Source organism: Anabrus simplex, chromosome 1 (genome assembly GCF_040414725.1).
Source record: "Anabrus simplex isolate iqAnaSimp1 chromosome 1, ASM4041472v1, whole genome shotgun sequence".
In the NCBI taxonomy this organism is placed as follows: Eukaryota; Metazoa; Arthropoda; class Insecta; order Orthoptera; family Tettigoniidae; genus Anabrus; species Anabrus simplex.
In genome coordinates this window covers 746933670-746953340 of record NC_090265.1, presented here as the reverse complement: position 1 = coordinate 746953340, position 19671 = coordinate 746933670, and the positions used below count along the sequence as shown (strand labels likewise).

Here is a 19671-nt window from a genome sequence, read left to right as displayed (position 1 = left end):
CAAAAACATCAGAGGGTTGAAAATGTAAAACAAAATTGTACAAGGTATATGTTGGCGAAATGACAATTCTATTCAATGTTTTGTTACGTGGAGGCAATGATATAATGAAACAGTATTTCAGAACATCTGGAGACACGAAGTCTCCTTTTGTAGGCAATGATATTTAAAATGTCAACAAGCCATAAAAATTTGTGCCACCCAAAGGTTGTCTTGGAGGTTCAATTGTTCATAGGACAGGAGTTCTAAATACAGTACAGACTTGGATTGCGAGCATAATTAGTTCTGCAAACGTGTTTGTAATCAAATAATTGAAACACAGTTGAATCGTTCCACAACCCAAAAATACATAGGAGAAGCAACTTTCTTACATCTTCTACAAAACATAATGATTGCTTTGATACTCTCATGACTCCTTTTCCTGTATCCATACCCTTTGCGATATCGGGCACACGCATATGCTACTTGTCAACAATTTCCTTCTTAACATTCACCGCAATCATCTCCTTCCTCCTTTACAAGGCCCATTGCTGTAGTAAAGTTACGTGCGATTACAGACCAGTATGTTCACTATATGAGTGACGCTCCCAACAATTGTTTTTTGGCAACACTCAGCAGACACACCAGCAAAAACCTTGCTCGTTTATCAAGTTAAAATTCATTTAAAATTTTTGCTTGTCTTGCAAAAACGTCCCAGAACAACTTGCTCGCAACCCAAGGTTTTACAAAACCATTCAAGTCAACATACATCCAGCATTTACTACACAATAAATAATCATCACATAAAGCTTACAGAATTAAAAATCGGCTCATAAAACACAAAAAACACTAAAAAATTCAGACCTACATCATTATGCATTGGACATCATCTTTGTAGGGAAGACAAAACAAACAAACAAACAAACAGTATCAGCTGCCGAATAATGTAATCTGACTAGTAAATGAGCATAAAAAATTGCTGGAACAACTCTAAAACAAACATAATAAAAGAGACTATCAATTTGCTAAATCTTACAAACTAAAAGAGTGCACAGACTCTTCCCATTCCTCGCCATTGCAGAAAAATATCATTCGCCACTTTGACTTAGCAATGTTATCATGCATGTAAAGGTGCGTTGTCGTGTGGTGTGTCACCAGACAGCTGCTCGTTTCTGGAGTCTCCTGAAACACATCAAACATTCCATTATTACACGAGAACACACATCACTACATCTCTTTTCAAGCTTTCAACACAATCTGCCATTAAAACCAAGTTGTCGGCATCTAACTGAATCCCTCCCTGTCAGTTTATGCCTTTCAGAAGATGATCAAGGTATAAACTATGAGCAACAAAGGTGAAACAACCAAGAACTCATTCCACCATCAATTCTCCCCATAATCTTCCATAATGCAGATCTTGAGTGGGGACAGTATCCCCTGCCTGTCATAAGAGGTAACCGGAGGGTTCCCTTGGCTCAGTCTTCGTCTCTCGTATACAACTTCGCTTGATCTACTCTTGTTCTTTTCTGACTCCGACGGTACTGTATTAATTTTTTTCATATTTAAGACTACTACTCTTCACACATTGATGAAACAATTATAATAAATATTTATTGCATAGTTACAAAATGTACATTTAAATACTGTTTACAGTGGCTATTGCAGTGATGGACTGTAAGATATGATATCTGCACAGGCTTGTGAAAGGACCTTGTTGAACACAATTTGTGCCTTAAATCCTGATTAGGTCAAGTCCAGCTGCGGTCAGTAAATGCATTCCTTTTCTCTACTCTTTCTCGTATGAAGGTTTCATATGTTGCTCTGGTTAAAAATGGCTCCTCTGCAAGCTTGTATGCCTGTCTTGAAGGAGTGAGATACCACGCGCTCTTTTCAGGAATGTAGCCTTTACTGCTTCTCATCGCTGTACTGTAGATGGGTCTTTGTAATATGATGCCAGATGAAATGTGTGCCATATGTTGGAATAGGCCTGATTTTGGTGCAAAAAAAAGCTTTATCACTATGTCTAGAGAGAGAGCAATTTGATATCACTCGTAACAGGAATTGCAATGACTGCTGGTTAAAATGTACTTCGCTGGTCTCTGAAGTAATGTCTCACTCTTTGTAGAGTTTTGCCCTGCCTCCTTTTTGGAAAGTCATATGAACTGTTTTATTTTCGTTCAGTTGTAGCTTGTAGATCTTGTCTGCATAAATGAACAGGGAAGATTGTCCTTTATGTTGGCTGGCTGGATCACCTTGTAAATCCATGGACTAGGATACTGCTCCAAGCAATCGGGAGAGTTTATTTATCAATATCTGTCTGTCCAGTAGGTGAAAGGCCTTTCTGAAGTCAATAAAGATGACATGGTATTGCTATCTTAGGGCGTCACCGATAACTTCCAGTACATTTTCAACTGCATGAAGAGTTGACCTTCCCTTGCTGGTTAGGAATTACACAAGATGTTTTTCGGTTAAATTTTTAATAAGAATTTTGCTAAAAACCTTAAATCAAGTGTTCTCAAGCGCAATTCCCCTGTAGGAATGTGGTGAATTTACATTTCCTTTTCCTTTGTAGAGTACCTCTAGCTTGTTGGAAATGTGCTCATTTCCATACGTTTGTTGAAGAGGACTGTCCGTATATCCACCATGTAAGGTAATGCTCATTATAAATACCATCTGCGCCTGCAGCTTTGTATCCTTTCAGTGGTTTATCACTTCTATTTCTGTGATTTGTGGAAATTAGGTTTTTTTGGTTTGGATGGAATCCAAAGAGAGGCCTTTAATAAAAGTGCTGCTCACATGTTTGCATCACCAACGAATGAGAGAATTTTGGTGCTTCAAAGTGATTGACTGATGCTTTCTCTGCAAGTCTTCTTTCTGTTTCATTTATCGACATTGAACTTGTTATAACCATAGCCGTGGCTTTGTGGAGGTGTTCCAGAACCTGCCTCTGTTTCCGGTAGCATTCGGAGTCACAGCAAGGTTGCTACAACTTGTGCTTCCTTTATGATATTAACCATTTTAATAGCTGCTGTATCTTGGGCAATTTGCTCCTTCCTTGATAAAGTTAATGTTGAGAGAACATTTTACTATCTCTCTTTTGTGGATAGTTTGCTTCATACGCAATCTTGGTAACTAGTGGTAGGTGATGCATGCGTGTTGATTGCAAAATGTATGTCATCTCTTGTCTATTGTTGAGTAGAGTCAAATCCTCCTCTTCTTGGTGTTTGCTATGTCTCTCCTACCTTTTGATGTGCGATTGAATCAGAAAGATTTTCAATAATGCCAAAGGCTGTCCTTTCTCCTTGAAAATATGCCCTGATGATAAATAAGTCTTTTGTTTCTAGTGCGAGTAGATTTCCAGTAGTGTGGATTGTTTAAAGACGAATCAGACAGGATACAGCCCTGCTTGGCCACCCATTATCTCCCTGAGTTGCAAATAATGACTGCTATAGTAGCACAAAAAATAAATACAAAATTCAATCCACCTTCTCAATACTTAACAATCATGCAATGTTTATAAAAACATTACAATATACTATTACAAGGTACTAGTTTCGGTCCTATTAGGGCCATCATCAGCCTAGCCAAGATACATATGTGTATACCATAGTCCTAAAACAGAGTTGTGCGGTAAGATGAAAGATGAAGGAATGGACTGGGGATGTAGTGGAATGATATACATATGAAATGGTGAAAATATGAACTGTTGTAGATGTAGCAATGTTATGTTGATCAGTGACAAATAAAATCTTTTGATATATGTCTTATATATGTTTTAAAAGCTATTTTTACGCCTTACGAACATCGAATTAGACATGGATATCCTTGAAATAGCTAATAAAAGCCCTCTACTTAATATAATCGAGAATTTTTATATACATTTGGACCAATACTTTAACGCTAACTACAATCTCAATGAAATAACTGAGAAACCTAATATTTTATTTGATCTTTTCATCACTTATTTCAGAAAAAGCAAGTCAGCAGACCAAAATTCTTTATGTGTAATCTTAATTCAATACGGAACCAACTATGAAGTTTATAAGCTTGGATGCTATAGTAGCCTCAAATTGTTGTATCCTTTCTCAAAAATGTTTCCACTAACATTATGTCGGACTGAAGTATATTGCCTCTACTCATTTTCATAACATTACAAAAACATTCTATAATCCACAGCATGATGGATAAAATTAATATTTTTTTTCATTCTTATGCATCGAGGCTAATCCTTTGGAATGGCCCGGATTCTCTCTTACAAGGAAAACGAAATGGCCTTACTAGGACTCCTTCAGGGCGGAATTTTTTATTTTTAGAGACTGAAAAATATTGCATTTGGAACCCTACTTTAGTTCCTAGGGTGTTTAGTTGCTCTTCTGGTATACCCTTCTTGAGGAAAAAGCGTGTCATTGCTTCTGGTGCTGTGTGCTGAGATAGCCATGCCTTCCTCACTCCAGCTTGAATAGTGGATTCTGATCCTATAATGGCTCGACACTTCTGGGAAGCCATCATTGTCCTCTTTGTTTGTTGACATCTCTACTTGGCAAGGCTGTCTGCTACCTCTCTCCCTGTTTCATCATAGAGGATCGTGTGGTCGATTCTTCTTTTTCCACAGCCTGGGCTCACAAGCGCTGAAGAAAACCTCTTTAACCTTATTACTTTGATCACACTGACCTCCGGTGTGGAGATCAGCATTTCTTTTCTCTGAAAGAAGGTTGTACTTGGCTCTTGACACCTATCTCACAATGGCCTGAGAAAAGCTGATTGTCTTTCAAAATTTTTAAACCTTCTGCCAGTTCATTCAAATTTTCCAATTCGTTTTGTATTGTCTTTCCTGTTTTGTACAGGATGAAATCTTGTTCACAGTGATGTCACAGTGATAGCATACTGTTGGTTTTTTTTTTAAAAGTGTATTAATTGATCTTGTTGAAGTTCAGGTTCAGTCCACGTTTAGTGATGCTACTTCCGATCCGACAGGTTCCATCACATTCCACTGCCATTTCTGATTGTGTTCGACCTTCCGTTCACAGATGGAGTAGATATATTCATTGGGCAACTTGCATTCTGTGTATTTCTGGGTGCTTGCATCAGGCACGTTGTTAGAAGTATCTAAAAGGCTAAGACAAAACGGTTGCTATTCTCGTGTTTTCACACTTGGAATTTCCTTAATATCCATACTGTGAGCCGCTAGGCACTAATGAATATTATCATAGGTGGAGACATATTTCTTCTTTTGATTAAGAGTGTCTATTATTTTTAATTCAATGACTGCCTTTCACGAATTCATAATCTAACTGAACACCTAACATGAACCAATCTTACCTTTGGAAACAGTTACCCTTGAAGCGTTGTTCACTATGCCCTTGTCTCGTGTAAGAGTGCCAGCAACTCTATTCTGCTGAAATGAAGAGCATAAGTCTACGTCTCGTCTGGCAGTATCCATGTTATTTACTTTTCATCAAGAAGTCATGTGCTATGTCGATGTGGAGACTGGCTTGCGTGACAAACGCTGAGCAGATGATGATGAGACATGCTGAGGGTATTTGAAACTGCCTGGTTGACTTGGAGGATGTAAAGACTGTAGTTGAAATGTACAGATGTTCAGATATTTTTCAAGAAGCACTTCTATCAAAATTTACCTGTACCAGTAAAAGCATGGTGATCTGAAAATTGATTTTCTTAAAGACTCTAACCAAAGGAAATATTTTATGAATATCTTGATATCATTTGGTTCACAAGTGTACATGAATAACAGAACACAATGGAACACTTCCACATCAAATTAACATAAAAATTCAAGAAACTAACCAACAGCACAGATACTCAGTATGCCAGACCCACATTCCAGCAAGCATAGATATTTCAATGAAGATAATATACAGATTTTGAGAAACAAAACATTTGAAGGCACGTTGTTAGAAGTATCTAACAGGCTAAGACAAAATGGCTACTATTCTCGTGTTTTCACACTTGGAATTTCCTTAATATCTATATTGCGAGCCGCTATTTCTTCTTTTGATTAATAGTGTCTATTTTTTAAAATTCAATGACTGCGTTCCACAAATTCATAATCTAACTGAACACCTAACATGAACCAATCTTACCTTTAGAAACAGTTACCCTTGAAGCAATGTTCACTGTGTCCTCGTCTCGTGTAAGAGTGCCAGCAACTCAAATTAAACATTTGGAAAACCGAGCTCGATAGCTGCAGTCGCTTAAGTGCGGCCAGTATCCAGTATTCGGGAGATAGTAGGTTCGAACCCCACTGTCGGCAGCCCTGAAAATGGTTTTCCGTGGTTTCCCATTTTCACACCAGGCAAATGCTGGGGCTGTACCTTAATTAAGGCCACGGCCGCTTCCTTCCCACTCCTAGTCCTTCCCTGTCCCATCGTCGCCATAAGACCTATCTGTGTCGGCGCGACGTAAAGCAACTAGCAAAAAAAAAACATTTGAAAACTTTCTTGACATTTCTTTGATTCCTTTGAAAACTTAAAAAAATATTGTGTTCCTTTCATTTTTTAATGATTTACAGTCGCATATTGGCTCTGCTAAACTTGTGCTGTATACGAATGACTCGAGCATAAGTAATAAGCTCACCGGATATAAAGTTAGTCACCCCTGAAGAAATCATTACAAGCATCATTTAATACCGTTTAACTCCGCCTCTGGACTTGATAACCACCACAAGGTTGTGCACATACGGCGCATCCAGGTTAAGCCACTCGCTGAAGATTTGATCGCGCAATTCCTTCAAATGTCCCACTGATCGCTACAGCCTTATAGTCAAGAGGACTCATTCACTGCAGGTTTAACAATTCATCTGTGCATGCACACTTCTTGTCTAGTGAGCTTACATAAGAAACTAATACAATAGTTCAACCAGACATAAACAGAAATTGCAAAAACTTAGCTTCTGGTTTAGCAACAATAAACACTACTAACTTTCATGCAAAGCTGACAAAAGACCTAATCGTGTACTTTGAACCAAAGCAAGGAGGAATGGTGGACTTGGTGGGGGAGGAAGTACAACTGGGTGCGTTTCCCTTCAGACAACAAAACTCTTGATATTTTGAAGCTAATGAACAACACAAGAATCTCTGGCAGACAGGAGGCCAAGAGATGGCTCGATAAATCAAATATCAATATCACAGTCTTACAAACTATGGTCCACGGTTCTCGAGTGGTCCTCTGAGATAAAACTGAGCATTTATCTGAGAAAAACAGAATAAAATCAGGGTATAGTAAAGTAATGGAATTTCCATAGTAAAAATTTTCTTTCATAAAAACATACGTTCAGTTCTGTTCATGGCTTTGTGGAGTCTGTTTCCCTCCCAGGATTGGTGAGCAAGTTGGCTATCATCAACAACCCTCTCTTCCCAGCTTGATGGGACGTTGTAGGCCGTGCTAATAATGCTCAACATTCACATAGCTCTTCATTGCTGATCATATTTTTATGTTTTTGTGAGATTTTAAAGAATATTACTCTTTAGGAAGTTTGTAAACTATCGAGTTTTATATTTATAGTGTACCATAGTTTCGCCGCAGAGTAGTTCGATAAATGAAATAGTTGAAATAGAATGCCATGAGTGTTTGGGACATCAAAGAAAATTTTTAGCTCTGTTAGATGCATACTATGAAGTAAGGAAGGAACGTGAGGAATCATTGGAGCAAGCTATGAAACCTCCACAGGATGTCTCGGAAAGAATGAAAAGTAACACATAAGCGTTAAATATAAGATGTAAAGAAAACTACAAAAAAAAAAAAGATTTAAAGTATTTTTCTTTGGGTGTGTAGGGAAGTAAATGTACCATTCTGTTCATTCATAAATGAGCGATATTTAACGCTGAAGTAATATTGCGCAACGTGACGCCAATTGTAAGGGCGTGATTCCATATAGAACGCGGGAACTCAGGAGGTGATTTCCTAGGCAGGGTGTGGTTATGCACGAGTGAAACAGAAGATATGTGGGAGAAGGAAAGAGAGAAAGGAATTTTGTTTTGGAAAGTACCATACCACCCTAACAATATTTTAAGCGGGAATAGTCAGGTTCACCACATCACGGGAATTGAGTGATATCTCCTCTATCTAAAGGCCTTCCAGAATAATAAAAAGATGAAAATTATCTCCAGAATTTTAAGAAGCCAATGATACGTTTAACGCTGTTAACAAGTAATGAGATTAATAACTACGTAATAATCCGACCACCGTGGGAAACTGTTTAGTGGCTGCATACCAAACTCAAGAGGGTTTCGAGGGAGTTTCTCGAGCGTTGCTTTGCTTTTTTCCCCTATAAGAGCTGAGAGATATGGAGGGAGGTTGTTCATTCAACGGTGAGATTGCTGCTAGTGCGTGTCGCGTGTCTGTCTGTATTTACGCCAGAAACCTTTGTTTAGGGCAAAAACTGTGATTACTTTAGTGCAGTTGTGCTAACGTTGATTCTGTGGATCGGTGATCCATAGACTTTCCAGTAATTATTCAATCGTATGATGGTATTTAGACGCTGTACAGTGAGGTCGCGAGTGCCTAAGTAACCGACTGTAGACAATGCCGTATATATAGACTTCATCACGAAGCAGTACAGGTAACCCCACAAATACTGTATATTGCAAAGTGCGGAAGAAGTGGGAGTATAAACTAAAGCTATTTGTGTTATTCCCGCTAGGCTTGTGAGTCTGAATCAGTCGAGCATGAGATAATGACAATTTGTTCGACCGATTAGGTTGCTGATTTCAGATAATAGATATATTGCCTATATTCATTCGTGCACAGTTAAGCAGATAAAGGGGAACAATGAGTTTTAACGTCGCAGATCACCAGTACTGAATTCTGCATCAAAATTTAAATAAAGGTACCGGGAGTGCTGTGCTGTTAATAAATTAGGCATTTCATTCCAGCAAAGACCTGTGCTGTGTTTAAGTGACGTGTGATACGAGACTTTCCGACAACTACCTCAAGACGGCCTCATGAACGAGCCATCCCTCGGGAAGACGGCCTCATGAACGAACTACCCATGGAGACTGGACCCAGAGGATCGACCCAGGACCACATCGCTACCATGATGGGCTGAGCAGGCACAGCCTAACCCTGACGGAGGGATAAGGAGGTCACCAAAATGATAGATAAGTGAACCACACTTGTAAGTATGTGTTAAGAGTTAGGGGGTCGTTACGCAGAAATGTAGTAATTAAGTATGTAAATAGTTGATTATGACGGGATTATAGCCCATCAGGATGGTTATTAAGGTGAATTTTATATCACTAAATTGTAAAGCATGGATGTTTTTATGTAGCAAATAGCGGTGTGAGCTATGTTACGTGCCGGGAAGAAGAATGCCTATTGTTACTTAAGGTCGTTTAGTGAATATTACATCAGTATATTCCTTAGTATCTGTCGCTGGATAAAATTTTCTTGTATTTAAGGATTATTTGGATTGGATTATTGCTCTCTCTATTTGGAAGGATAGATACATCTGCGTAACGTAGTGTTAGAATGGTGCCTGAATACAATTTATATGCATGTATCTATTTGATTGAATCCTGGTAAATTAAAACCACCTTGTAAGCAGTGTCTTTAAAATCTTTGACTACGTTTCACTCTGCCAAGCATGGACCCGAACCGTGGACCTGGAGGGTAAGTATAGATGGTCGTGATTTTACGAGAAATAGTATGGTATAGTACTTTGTATGAAATGAATTAGGCGTGAGGTAGTCAGTTATTAGAGCCAGATAATAGAATGAGAATTGGCTCCTTATTTTGTTCTATGCTTTAGGTTTGTCAAAAGGAAACGAAATGAGAACCCTCTTGTGATATTGTGTTCCGAACACAGTGGAACTGGGTCGCTGGCTGCCTTGTTTAGAATTTTTTTTAAGCGAGGGGCAGGCTTTCATCGCCAAATTGGGCAAAGATATCAGCTTCTTGAAGCAGTGTATTGCGCATGATTTGACTCCAAATTTTTTAAAAGGCACCGTTAAAAAACACTTTTCCGCACCTCATTCTATCAAAACTCGCCAAAAAACCAACAAAATTTGGCTAAGAAAGGAAATCCGGTTTTTACACAAGAAAAAAATCTTACTTGAATAATAGACTTTACGAGACTCACCTTGAAGCAGCCAATTTGCTCCCTAGTGCCCAGTGGAATCTTTTCCAAGACCTAATTAACAACAGACGTTTTGACCAACTTTCACAGAAACAACTTACATTAGAGAAAAAATTAAACACTTTAAAAATTAACACAACTCCGCCGAAAAACCAGTCTAAAGAGACTAGTTTGTCTATAAATGTAATTGAGAAATTCCACCCCCCTGTAGTTAACCTGTCTAACGTAACTTTAAATGAAGAAGAAACCGCCATTCTATTGAAAGGCTCAAAGCACAACTGGCCTAACCTGAACAAAATGAACATCGCCACTACTTTAGTTATTGAGTCTGGGGCCGCCAGCAACAAAATGCCGTTAGAACAACACAACGAACTTAGATTCGAAGGAAATTAGACAAAATATTTACCTCTGACAACGTAAACAAAGATTCTTCTCCAATAATCCCGCTGACAATAAGCAGATTTCCGAACAAAAACGAATCGCCGAACTTAAAAATGAAAATCAGTAATAACAACCTAATAGTCACTAAAGCTGATAAAGATAATACCACAGTTATAATGAATAAAACTGACTATGTCTCCAAAGCTAAGGAATTTTTTAACAGCAGCAACTTTTCAATAATTAAGAAAGACCCAACCCAACGAATTCAGTGACAATTAAAACAAACCCTAAAGAACACTTCCTTTCTTTTCACAGACCTCGAAAAATCTAAGCTTTTAAATATGAACCCGGGTCTTCCTACAGCTAAAGCCCTCCCAAAGATCCATAAGGCCAACATCCCTATCTGCCCTATTATTAACTATAGGCCTAGCCCTCTGTATAAAGCCTCTCAATTTGTCCAAAGTTTCTTGGCTAAAAACTACCATTTTCTTGCCAGTAAGTCTATTAAAAACACCATTGAACTAATGGACAAACTAAAGACCTTCGACTTGCAACCTAACCACTCCCTTCATTCTTTCAACATAGTCAACATGTATCCAAGCATACAAACAGCAAAGCTTTTCCCTATCATTGAAAGCAACTTAAAGAAATACAGTCCTCTTAGCAAACTTGAAATATATGACTTCATCTCCATTCTGAAATTAGTCGTCAATAATAACTTTTTCACTTTTGACAAAACTATTTATCAACAAGATGGATTAGCAATGGGTTCACCCACCTCTGGTATCTTAGCAGAGATTTATTTAGATTATCTGGAATACTCTAAAATCAACAACAACTTTCCCAACATTCTACTATGGGCGAGATACGTGGATGACACATTTGTAATTATGAACGAAGAAATTAAGAACGCGGCCTCTACCCTTCACGATCTTAACAGCATCGATCCCCACATTAAATTTACACTTGAGTCTGAAACAAACAGGTTAATCAATTTTCTAGATTTGACCATTCATAGACACCCTTCCTCTTTTTCTTACAAAATCTTCAGGAAACCCACACAAACTGAAACTACCATTCGTCAAAACTCCACACATCCCCAAGCACACAAACGTGCTACCTATAATAGTTTAGTCCACCGTGCCTTCACAATACCCATGTCAAAGAAAGACTTGAACAACGAACTCAATACTATTCGTGCAATCGCCAAATTTAATGGTTACATTAACCTTTTATAGAACAGATTATCAACAAATTCAGGCACCGACCTAAGACGACTCTTACTAAAGAAAAATCTAAAGACGCCACTTCTTCCACCTTTACTTTCAACAAAGATGTCGACAAAATCACCAATCTCTTCAGTAAACGTAACGTAAAAATTTCTTTCAGAACAAATAACAGGAACTCTGAAACTCTGCACAATTCCCCATCAGTTAACATGTCCAATACTTTCTTAAAGTCCAGAATCTACAGATTCAAATGCAATGACTGCAATTCCTCATACGTCGGACAAACAGGACGCAGTTTCACCGCTAGATATTCAGAGCACGTCAACGCTATAAGATACAATAGATTTTCAGCAATAGGTCAACACATCTCTGACTCCAACCACAAGTTTACCGACATTGAACACGATTTAGAGATCCTTCAAATGGCCAATAAAGGGCCTCTCATGAACATAATTGAAAACTGTTTCATCCATTTCGATCAATACTTTAATCCTAACTTTAACTTAAATGAAATCTCTGACAAGCCTAACATCCTTTTCGATTTCTTAATTAACTTGTTTAAAAATATCAGATTTCCAAACACTAGCGCTATCTTTCAAGCCATGTGCAACCCACATCCCCGTCATTTACCCCCACTACCTCATTCCTCTGCCCCACCATAGCCCTACTCCTCAGCTTTAGCTCCTCCTTTCCCCCTTCCCCTCCCCTCACTCTCCCTTCCCTTCCACTACTCGGCCTCCATTATTGCTCTCTTCATTAGCCCAGCTCCTCTCTTTTCAACACCTATGCGATCACGCTACTCGAGGTGAGTTCGCCTCCTTTCCCTTATATTTCTTTTGGCCATGTACATTTATATCATGCCTCATTTGGCTTTCAATCTTTTCGTCAGGTCTCCACGTTTCCATACTGAACTGGGAATCGTGACATTAATTCAAATTATGATCTTCACAAGACCACATTGTTGGCTTCAAAACCACCTGAATTAAGCCTGTTAATTACCGCAGCTTAAGAGAACAAGATTATTCTTCCCACTGATAACATATGAGGCCTTATGATTTATGCACTTCAAGCTGGACTATTTTGTTTATCAAGACTCAACAACTGGGATACCTTCTCAAAAATGTTATGTTTTACAGTCAGACACACCACATCATTTCAACTGGTTACAATCTAACAGTGACTTTATAGGTGCTGTCATATGTTTTAGATAGTTATACGCACCATACCCTCATCATTTTAATGTTACATTTAAAATTTGCCTTAGTTGGTGCATTTAAATGTTATAGATATGCCTTATGTTCTACAAACCTCAAGCTGTACTACTTTCTCGTGTATCATACCCTAACTATTGTTACCTTCTCTGTTTTGATTTCATTGTTTTAACTTTTGCCAATTTAGCTTTCAACATTAATCCTTGTATTTGCTGTCATGTGTTTTATATTTCAACTAGTCATAGTTTAACATTTGTCTTGTAGGTGCTATCATGTGTTAGATATTGCTATTTGATAAGTTGCATTTTGCTCAATTGATTTGTTGGCTGATGATGACGCGCAATGAGCGTCGAAACTAGTACCAAACTTCTCTAGACGTTATGTGATATATATTCACATCAATAAACATTCATGGTATTGAAAAGGTGGGCTTTTAACATTTTCATTTTACTGTTTCATGGCTAGACAGATCAGTCAATGGCCCAACATGACATTCCAAGAAGTTGCAGCCATTTTTAAAAGCCAACATTGTAAGGGATTCTTTCTTTCATGCTGAGAGTTGTGTGTGACAATGATTCTTCCTTTCCTTTTTGTTTCTCTTTTTCTTTTCCACTTACTTGTCAATATAGATGTGTATTTTTATATATGTTATCTTGGTACTAAGGAATTAGGAGTATTAGTTTATCTAGTATGTATAAAGATTACTCACCTCCCTATGTATTTTATATGTGGTCGGGAAACATGTAGCTTCAGTGTTGGGTTTATCTTAGTTGGTGTTTGTAACATGCAGTGTTGCTATTTAGATGTAAATATTTTCCCAAAATATGAGGGAACCTTTAATAATACGCTTATTTCTGCGAAATATCTCTAATCCTAGCATCATGTCTTTTTATTTTGTAGGTCTATTGGTGCTGTTCCATATACGGGACATATTTGTGTTCACTGATCTACTCCTACGCAGGGCATCATCACGATAGTTTCTTTTGTTTTTGTAATGTCATTCATCTTATTCTTTGAAAATTATAGATGTAAGCCTTTATGGCATTTATCCTTTGCACTACGAGTGCGATCTATTGTAAAGAAAATAGTTCATGAAAAAAGGAAACTTATGCTTGGTCCAAATTACATATTGAAATAGCAACTGAGTTCCTCATTTCGTAATTTAAAGGAATAGAATTAAATTCCTGTCCCATGATACTCTCGTCACAAGAACCCCTAATGGACCGTCTGCCGGTTGCAGCTAGGCTGATGCAGTTATTGACAGGTAAGCAGGTAAGTTTGGTAATCCATTATTATTTTATGCCCCGTAGGGTATAATAGATAGGTCAATGTGCAACACGACGTCCATATGTCAATTCTCACTAGATTACTCACTGGATTACTGAAACAGATACGATAGTTTTTCTTGATTTATCCAAAGCATTTGATAATATTGGTCTTACAGCCGATAGTGGAGAAAATATTGTCAGTCTTTTTGCTAACCACTTTTCATCCGTTTATTCTTCTTATCAGAATAGTAGTAGTAGTATGTCATACGATTATCCTTTCTCTGTCAATCTATCAGTTATAAAAAACATTAGTAAGGCAGAAATTTACAACAAACTGATATCTCTGGAATTAAAGAAAACTGTCGGACCTGATGGTGTTTCAACGTACCTACTCAAGTACTGCTCATTTATTTTATGTGAAGCACTCTTTTATCTGTTCAACTTATCATTAAACCAAGGCATTTTTCCAGTGGAATGGAAGAAAGGATTTGTTAGTCCAGTTTTCAAAAATGGTGATAAAACTGACATAAAACAATATAGACCAGTTATAATTTCTTCTCATATTTCCAAAATTTTTGACTCAATAATTCTTGACAAAATCACACCTCTCTTTAGAAACATCATCACTGATGAGCAACATGGATTCTTTTCAGGACGGTCAACCTTTAGCAATCTTCTTTTATTCTATCAGTTCCTCTTGGATGCAATAGAGAACCACTCCCAAGTGGACTGCATTTATACAGGCTTCTCAAAAGCTTTTGACACTGTTGACCACGATATCTTGCTGCAAAAACTAACAGGCTATGGAATTAATGGGCCTCTCCTCTCATGGTTTGAATCGTATCTTAAAAATCGCCTGCAGATTGTTAAAATAAGGAATAATTTTTCTGCACCTATTATTGTTACCAGTTGAGTTCCCCAAAGGTCTCACCTTGCGCCCTTACTTTTAACTCTCTACATAAATGGCATTAAAAATATACTTAAGAATTCTGAATTGCTTTTGTTTGCTGACGATGCAAACATTTTTATGCAAATTAATTGTCCACTTGATTGTTTAAAACTTCAAGAAGATTTACATCATATGGAAAAGTATTGCATTCAAAATGGGTTGAAACTTAATCATGAGAAATGTAAAATAATATCGTTTTTTTTTTTAAACAAGAAGAAAATATCATTTCAGTACAAATTTAGTAATAACATCATTCTAACTCCTGTTTCACAAGTTAATGACCTTGGTGTTTTATTCAGTTATAACCTATCGTTTAATGAACATATTGAAAATATTTGTAAGAAAGCATTTCAAAGATTGGGTTGCATTACTAGATATTCTAGAGAATTTTCAAACTTAGCTACCTATCAATTGCTGTATGTGTCTATGGTACACCCTGTACTAGAATACTGTACACCTGTTTGGAACCCTTCTCATCAGACCTCTATTCATAGATTAGATTCAGTACAACATAAATTTCTTCATTTATATTCATTTAGAGCAGGATTCTCATATGATAATGTTGATTATACATCCTTACAACAGTTCTTAAATATGCATAGCCTGTCACAACGCCGTGAATTATTGGATACACTCTTCATTTTTAAATTGCTTCATTCCTTGGTGAATTGTCCACAACTCCTTGCAAAAATTAACGTACATGTACCAGACAGACGCACAAGGTTCAAGAATACATTGTCTACAAATTGGCATAGAACTAACTACGCATTCAATGGGTCAATTGAACGAATGTCAAGATCTCTAAAGAAACTGGATATTGATATATTTAACTGCTCATTGTCAAAATTGAGAAATCACTTACATAATCTCCAAATTTGACTATTACTTTCCTGTGATTACTTGTAATATAACCTGTGTATATATCTGTACATATTTTTCTACTTATACTCCATTGAACTTTCTTTTTAGTGCGTTTTGTTTTGTTTATTCTTCTCTACTGTTATGTAAAATGGTATTACCATTAATAAAGTATTAATTAATGGCTAATTAATTGGCTGCCAAAGGGATCCCGGCCAAACCGACAATACTACACAAGTAAAGATGCATAAAGGCAAAACTAAACCTATCATATATGGAGAGGCATAATGCAGAGTTCACCACTGTCGCCAACACTATCACTGATCACATTTTCGATGAATTACTGAAATCTGTGGAAATACGGAGTGACACTTACACCAAAGTTATCACCCCTCACGGTAATGGGTTTTGCAGATGGCAAAAATAAAGAGGCAGCTTTAGAACTGCTCTGAAATCTGTCATGCTAAATACAATAATCTGCCCCACTCTTATTTATCCATTTCAAATTGCTGAACTGGCTAAGATATTAATTACTTTTCTAAAAGATGCTGATAAAGTAATCAGAAGCATGTTGACATCCCCGTGAGGGCCAGAATAAACACTGGACTATTGTTGCAGCAGGATATAGACTTTTGGCAAAAGGCATCTTCAAAAAAATAGTGCACATTTTTCCTCAAGTTGGCCACGCGATGTTACCATCCGACAGGGACTTTGACATCTTGTGTACTCTCTCAGTCGATGGAGCCAATCCTTGAAACATGTCAAAAGAAACAAAACGTTCATTGTACATGCCATGACCAGAACAGATTTCGTTAATGTTTCTCAGCTGAGAGAGGCATTTATCCAGAAAAGTGCATCAGATGGACTTTGTATCAAAAATTCTGTAAGATTTGAACTTTCTGCAGAGAACCCTCACGTGATGTTAGCATCTGAACAATACTGTGGTAATCTTCAATCTGTCTCCATTTCCAGCAGTCCCTTAGGTTTGAAGTATGGTGGAGGTCACTTTATTGAAGCTTCTATTTATAATGTATCTGAATTAAAAATCAAATTGGAAACTGTCCGTATTTTTATAAATCTTTCCATGGCATTTCCCAATAAAATGTCACTCAGTTATGTTTGCCATCATGTTATCCTCATGTTTCTCTCCCAGGATTGGTGAGCAAGTTGGCTATCACCACCAACCCTCTCTTCTCAGCTCAATGGGACTTTGTAAGTCGTGCTAACAGCGCTCAACATTCATGTAGCCCTTCATTGCTGATCATATTTTTATGTTTTTGTGAGATTTTAAAGAACATTACTTTTTTTTTTTTTTTAATCTGCAACTCCTTCTAAATCTCCTTTTTTCCCTGTTATAATATAATGGGTCCTCACCACTTTTAACCCATTTATGCCCAGGTAGGTCGTTTTCAACCCATCAAATTATGCTATCCTTCTTTAACCTATCACATTGTTGACACATGTAAGATCAATTAAGTTAACCATTATATATTTCGTCATACATTTACACGGGAATTTGCTTCATTATTGGAATTATTCTTGATCTGGAGTCAATAGAAGAAAGATGGATTGTCAGCCCTCTGCACACAGAAGAAAAATGTAAGTAGAACTGACAACTATTCTCATTGGCAAGTTATTCATTGAAGTATTTACTATTTAAAACTTCAATAATATATGGTACATACATAATTTGATATCTGCATAACTTGCATAGAATTTCCGGTATTTTCAATAGAACCTAGTGTGGGTCACTAACAACCCACTGGGCAGTTACCCGAGAACTATCACTGACTTTCACATTCACTTGATAATGACCATATGTTTAGTTTAAAACTTACATAATTAGTCTTAGTATTCCTAATTGCTCTGTAATTTATTGCAGAGTACAGCAACTAACAGTTGCAGAAATTCTGGATGAGCTCAAAGCGGTCGATCCTTCAGATATCCCCGACTCAGGTGCTGATATCTTTACTGGGCCGCCTGAAGATGGAGGAGAAGAAACAGATGCTGACCCTGGTGATGAAGACTGATCAGATCCTGACAGACTAAATCGTGCTCAGCATCAAGCTCCAGCAGAGCTAGTGATGCAGGTACCAATGAACATTAACTTCAATTCAGAACTTCATCCCGAATTCAGTGATGAACCTGAACCACTTCCGGAAAATGAACAGGTTGATGGTAGTTTAACTAGACATCGTTTAAAGTTTCAATATTGTTTAAAAATTGGAAACAGAAGTATCTTTCATGCAACACTTTGCTTGTCGCAACCAATGAAATTCGTTGGTGCACGCGCTGAACGCCAGTCAGCTGTTTGTCTTCCTACACATTACTCAAATATGGCTGAACATGAGCATGACTTGCCCACAGATAAGAATATCGCTTTTGGTGGAATTTAAATCTCATAATATTATCGACACTAAAGCGACACGCCACCGCACGGGGAAGTGTAGCTTTTGATTATAGCGTTGTTACTGTGAGTGTAATTTACTCGTAAATAGCTTCAACGAAGGAAAGATGAAATAATAGTAATGTGTAACCGAATATGTTGTACAGGCCATATAGATGTAGCTTGCATTCTGGAGATCTTAGTTTCCCTATTTTTACACCAGGCAAATACTAGGGCTGTTATGACGGCCACGACTCCTCTTCCCCAGTCCTCCTCTTTAAACAATAATGAACACCATCACCACCACTTGCCTTTTCCTATCTCATAGTTGCCGAAAACTTATCTGAATTAGCGCGACGATTATATATAAAAACTACATACAACCTACTTTGCTTTCACTATTATGTGTGCTTACTTGGCAGTAAATATAAGTGAATCCCTCCTGGTTGATGTACATGACAGCCCTCTGACGATTGGGACAAGTAATTTTGACATGTAGTCAAAGTGACCTATAATTCCATGGAAATCACCCCATCCATAATAAAATACATCGGTTGCCAAGAACTGTATTGAAGTTGACATTTACCGGACTGTCCCTTTGTCAGTCTCAAGAAACAGGCAAAATCATATTTTAAGCTCTACCTGCCCGTTCATTTCAAATGAATTACCGCGATTTCTTCCCGGAATCATCTCAACATGATAATACAAATTACATGTTTCATGGTACATAACCTCTGATTGTGATTCACTCCTCTCATTGGAGGTTAAACAGTGCTCTCTGCAGTGTTTAACTAACGTCGGTTTTAGACAGTGTCCAAGTGATAAATAACGTCTCTGCAATGCAGCAGTCATACTTAGGTGTTGTTTAACCGTAGATATCGCCTAAACATCGTTTCTGCAATCGGTCCAAATTGTACTAATGGGACAGCTAAATCATATTCTTTCAATTAGGAAATAGATTATATGAAATTTCCACCCTCTTCTTCGTCCAATGTTTGTCATCCAGGTAAAAGAAATTTTACGATCCTATCACAGCCTATAGATTTTTTGGAAGCATTTCTCGAAGCAGATACAGTTCTTCAAATATTGAAATATACCGTTGGTTAAGCCTCTTACACCAATAATCCACAGTTTCAATTGCCGTTGGAAGAGATGTATTCTTTTCTCGGCATACTATTTCTGAGAAGGTATGTGCCTCTACCACGAAGAAGGATGTTTTGGGAGAACTCAGATGATGTTAGAAACAAACTTGTTCAGAACAGCATGTGTAGAAATAGGTTTGACGAAATATTCCGATTTCTTCATGTTTGTGATAATTTG

At 37.5% G+C, this 19671-nt stretch overlaps 1 protein-coding gene across 5 annotated transcripts in view; it reads right to left on the bottom strand.

The window, feature by feature from the left end:
- Positions 1–736: 736 nt before the first annotated feature.
- The window catches only part of LOC136857483 (F-box only protein 25), a 653389-nt gene continuing 634454 nt past the window's right edge, over positions 737–19671 (bottom strand). For all 5 annotated transcript variants that reach the window (XM_067136159.2, XM_068225201.1, XM_068225203.1 and 2 more), the window contains one exon: positions 737–1158. The gene's annotated coding sequence lies outside the window, so the exon portion shown is untranslated. The remainder of the gene's footprint in view (positions 1159–19671) is intronic.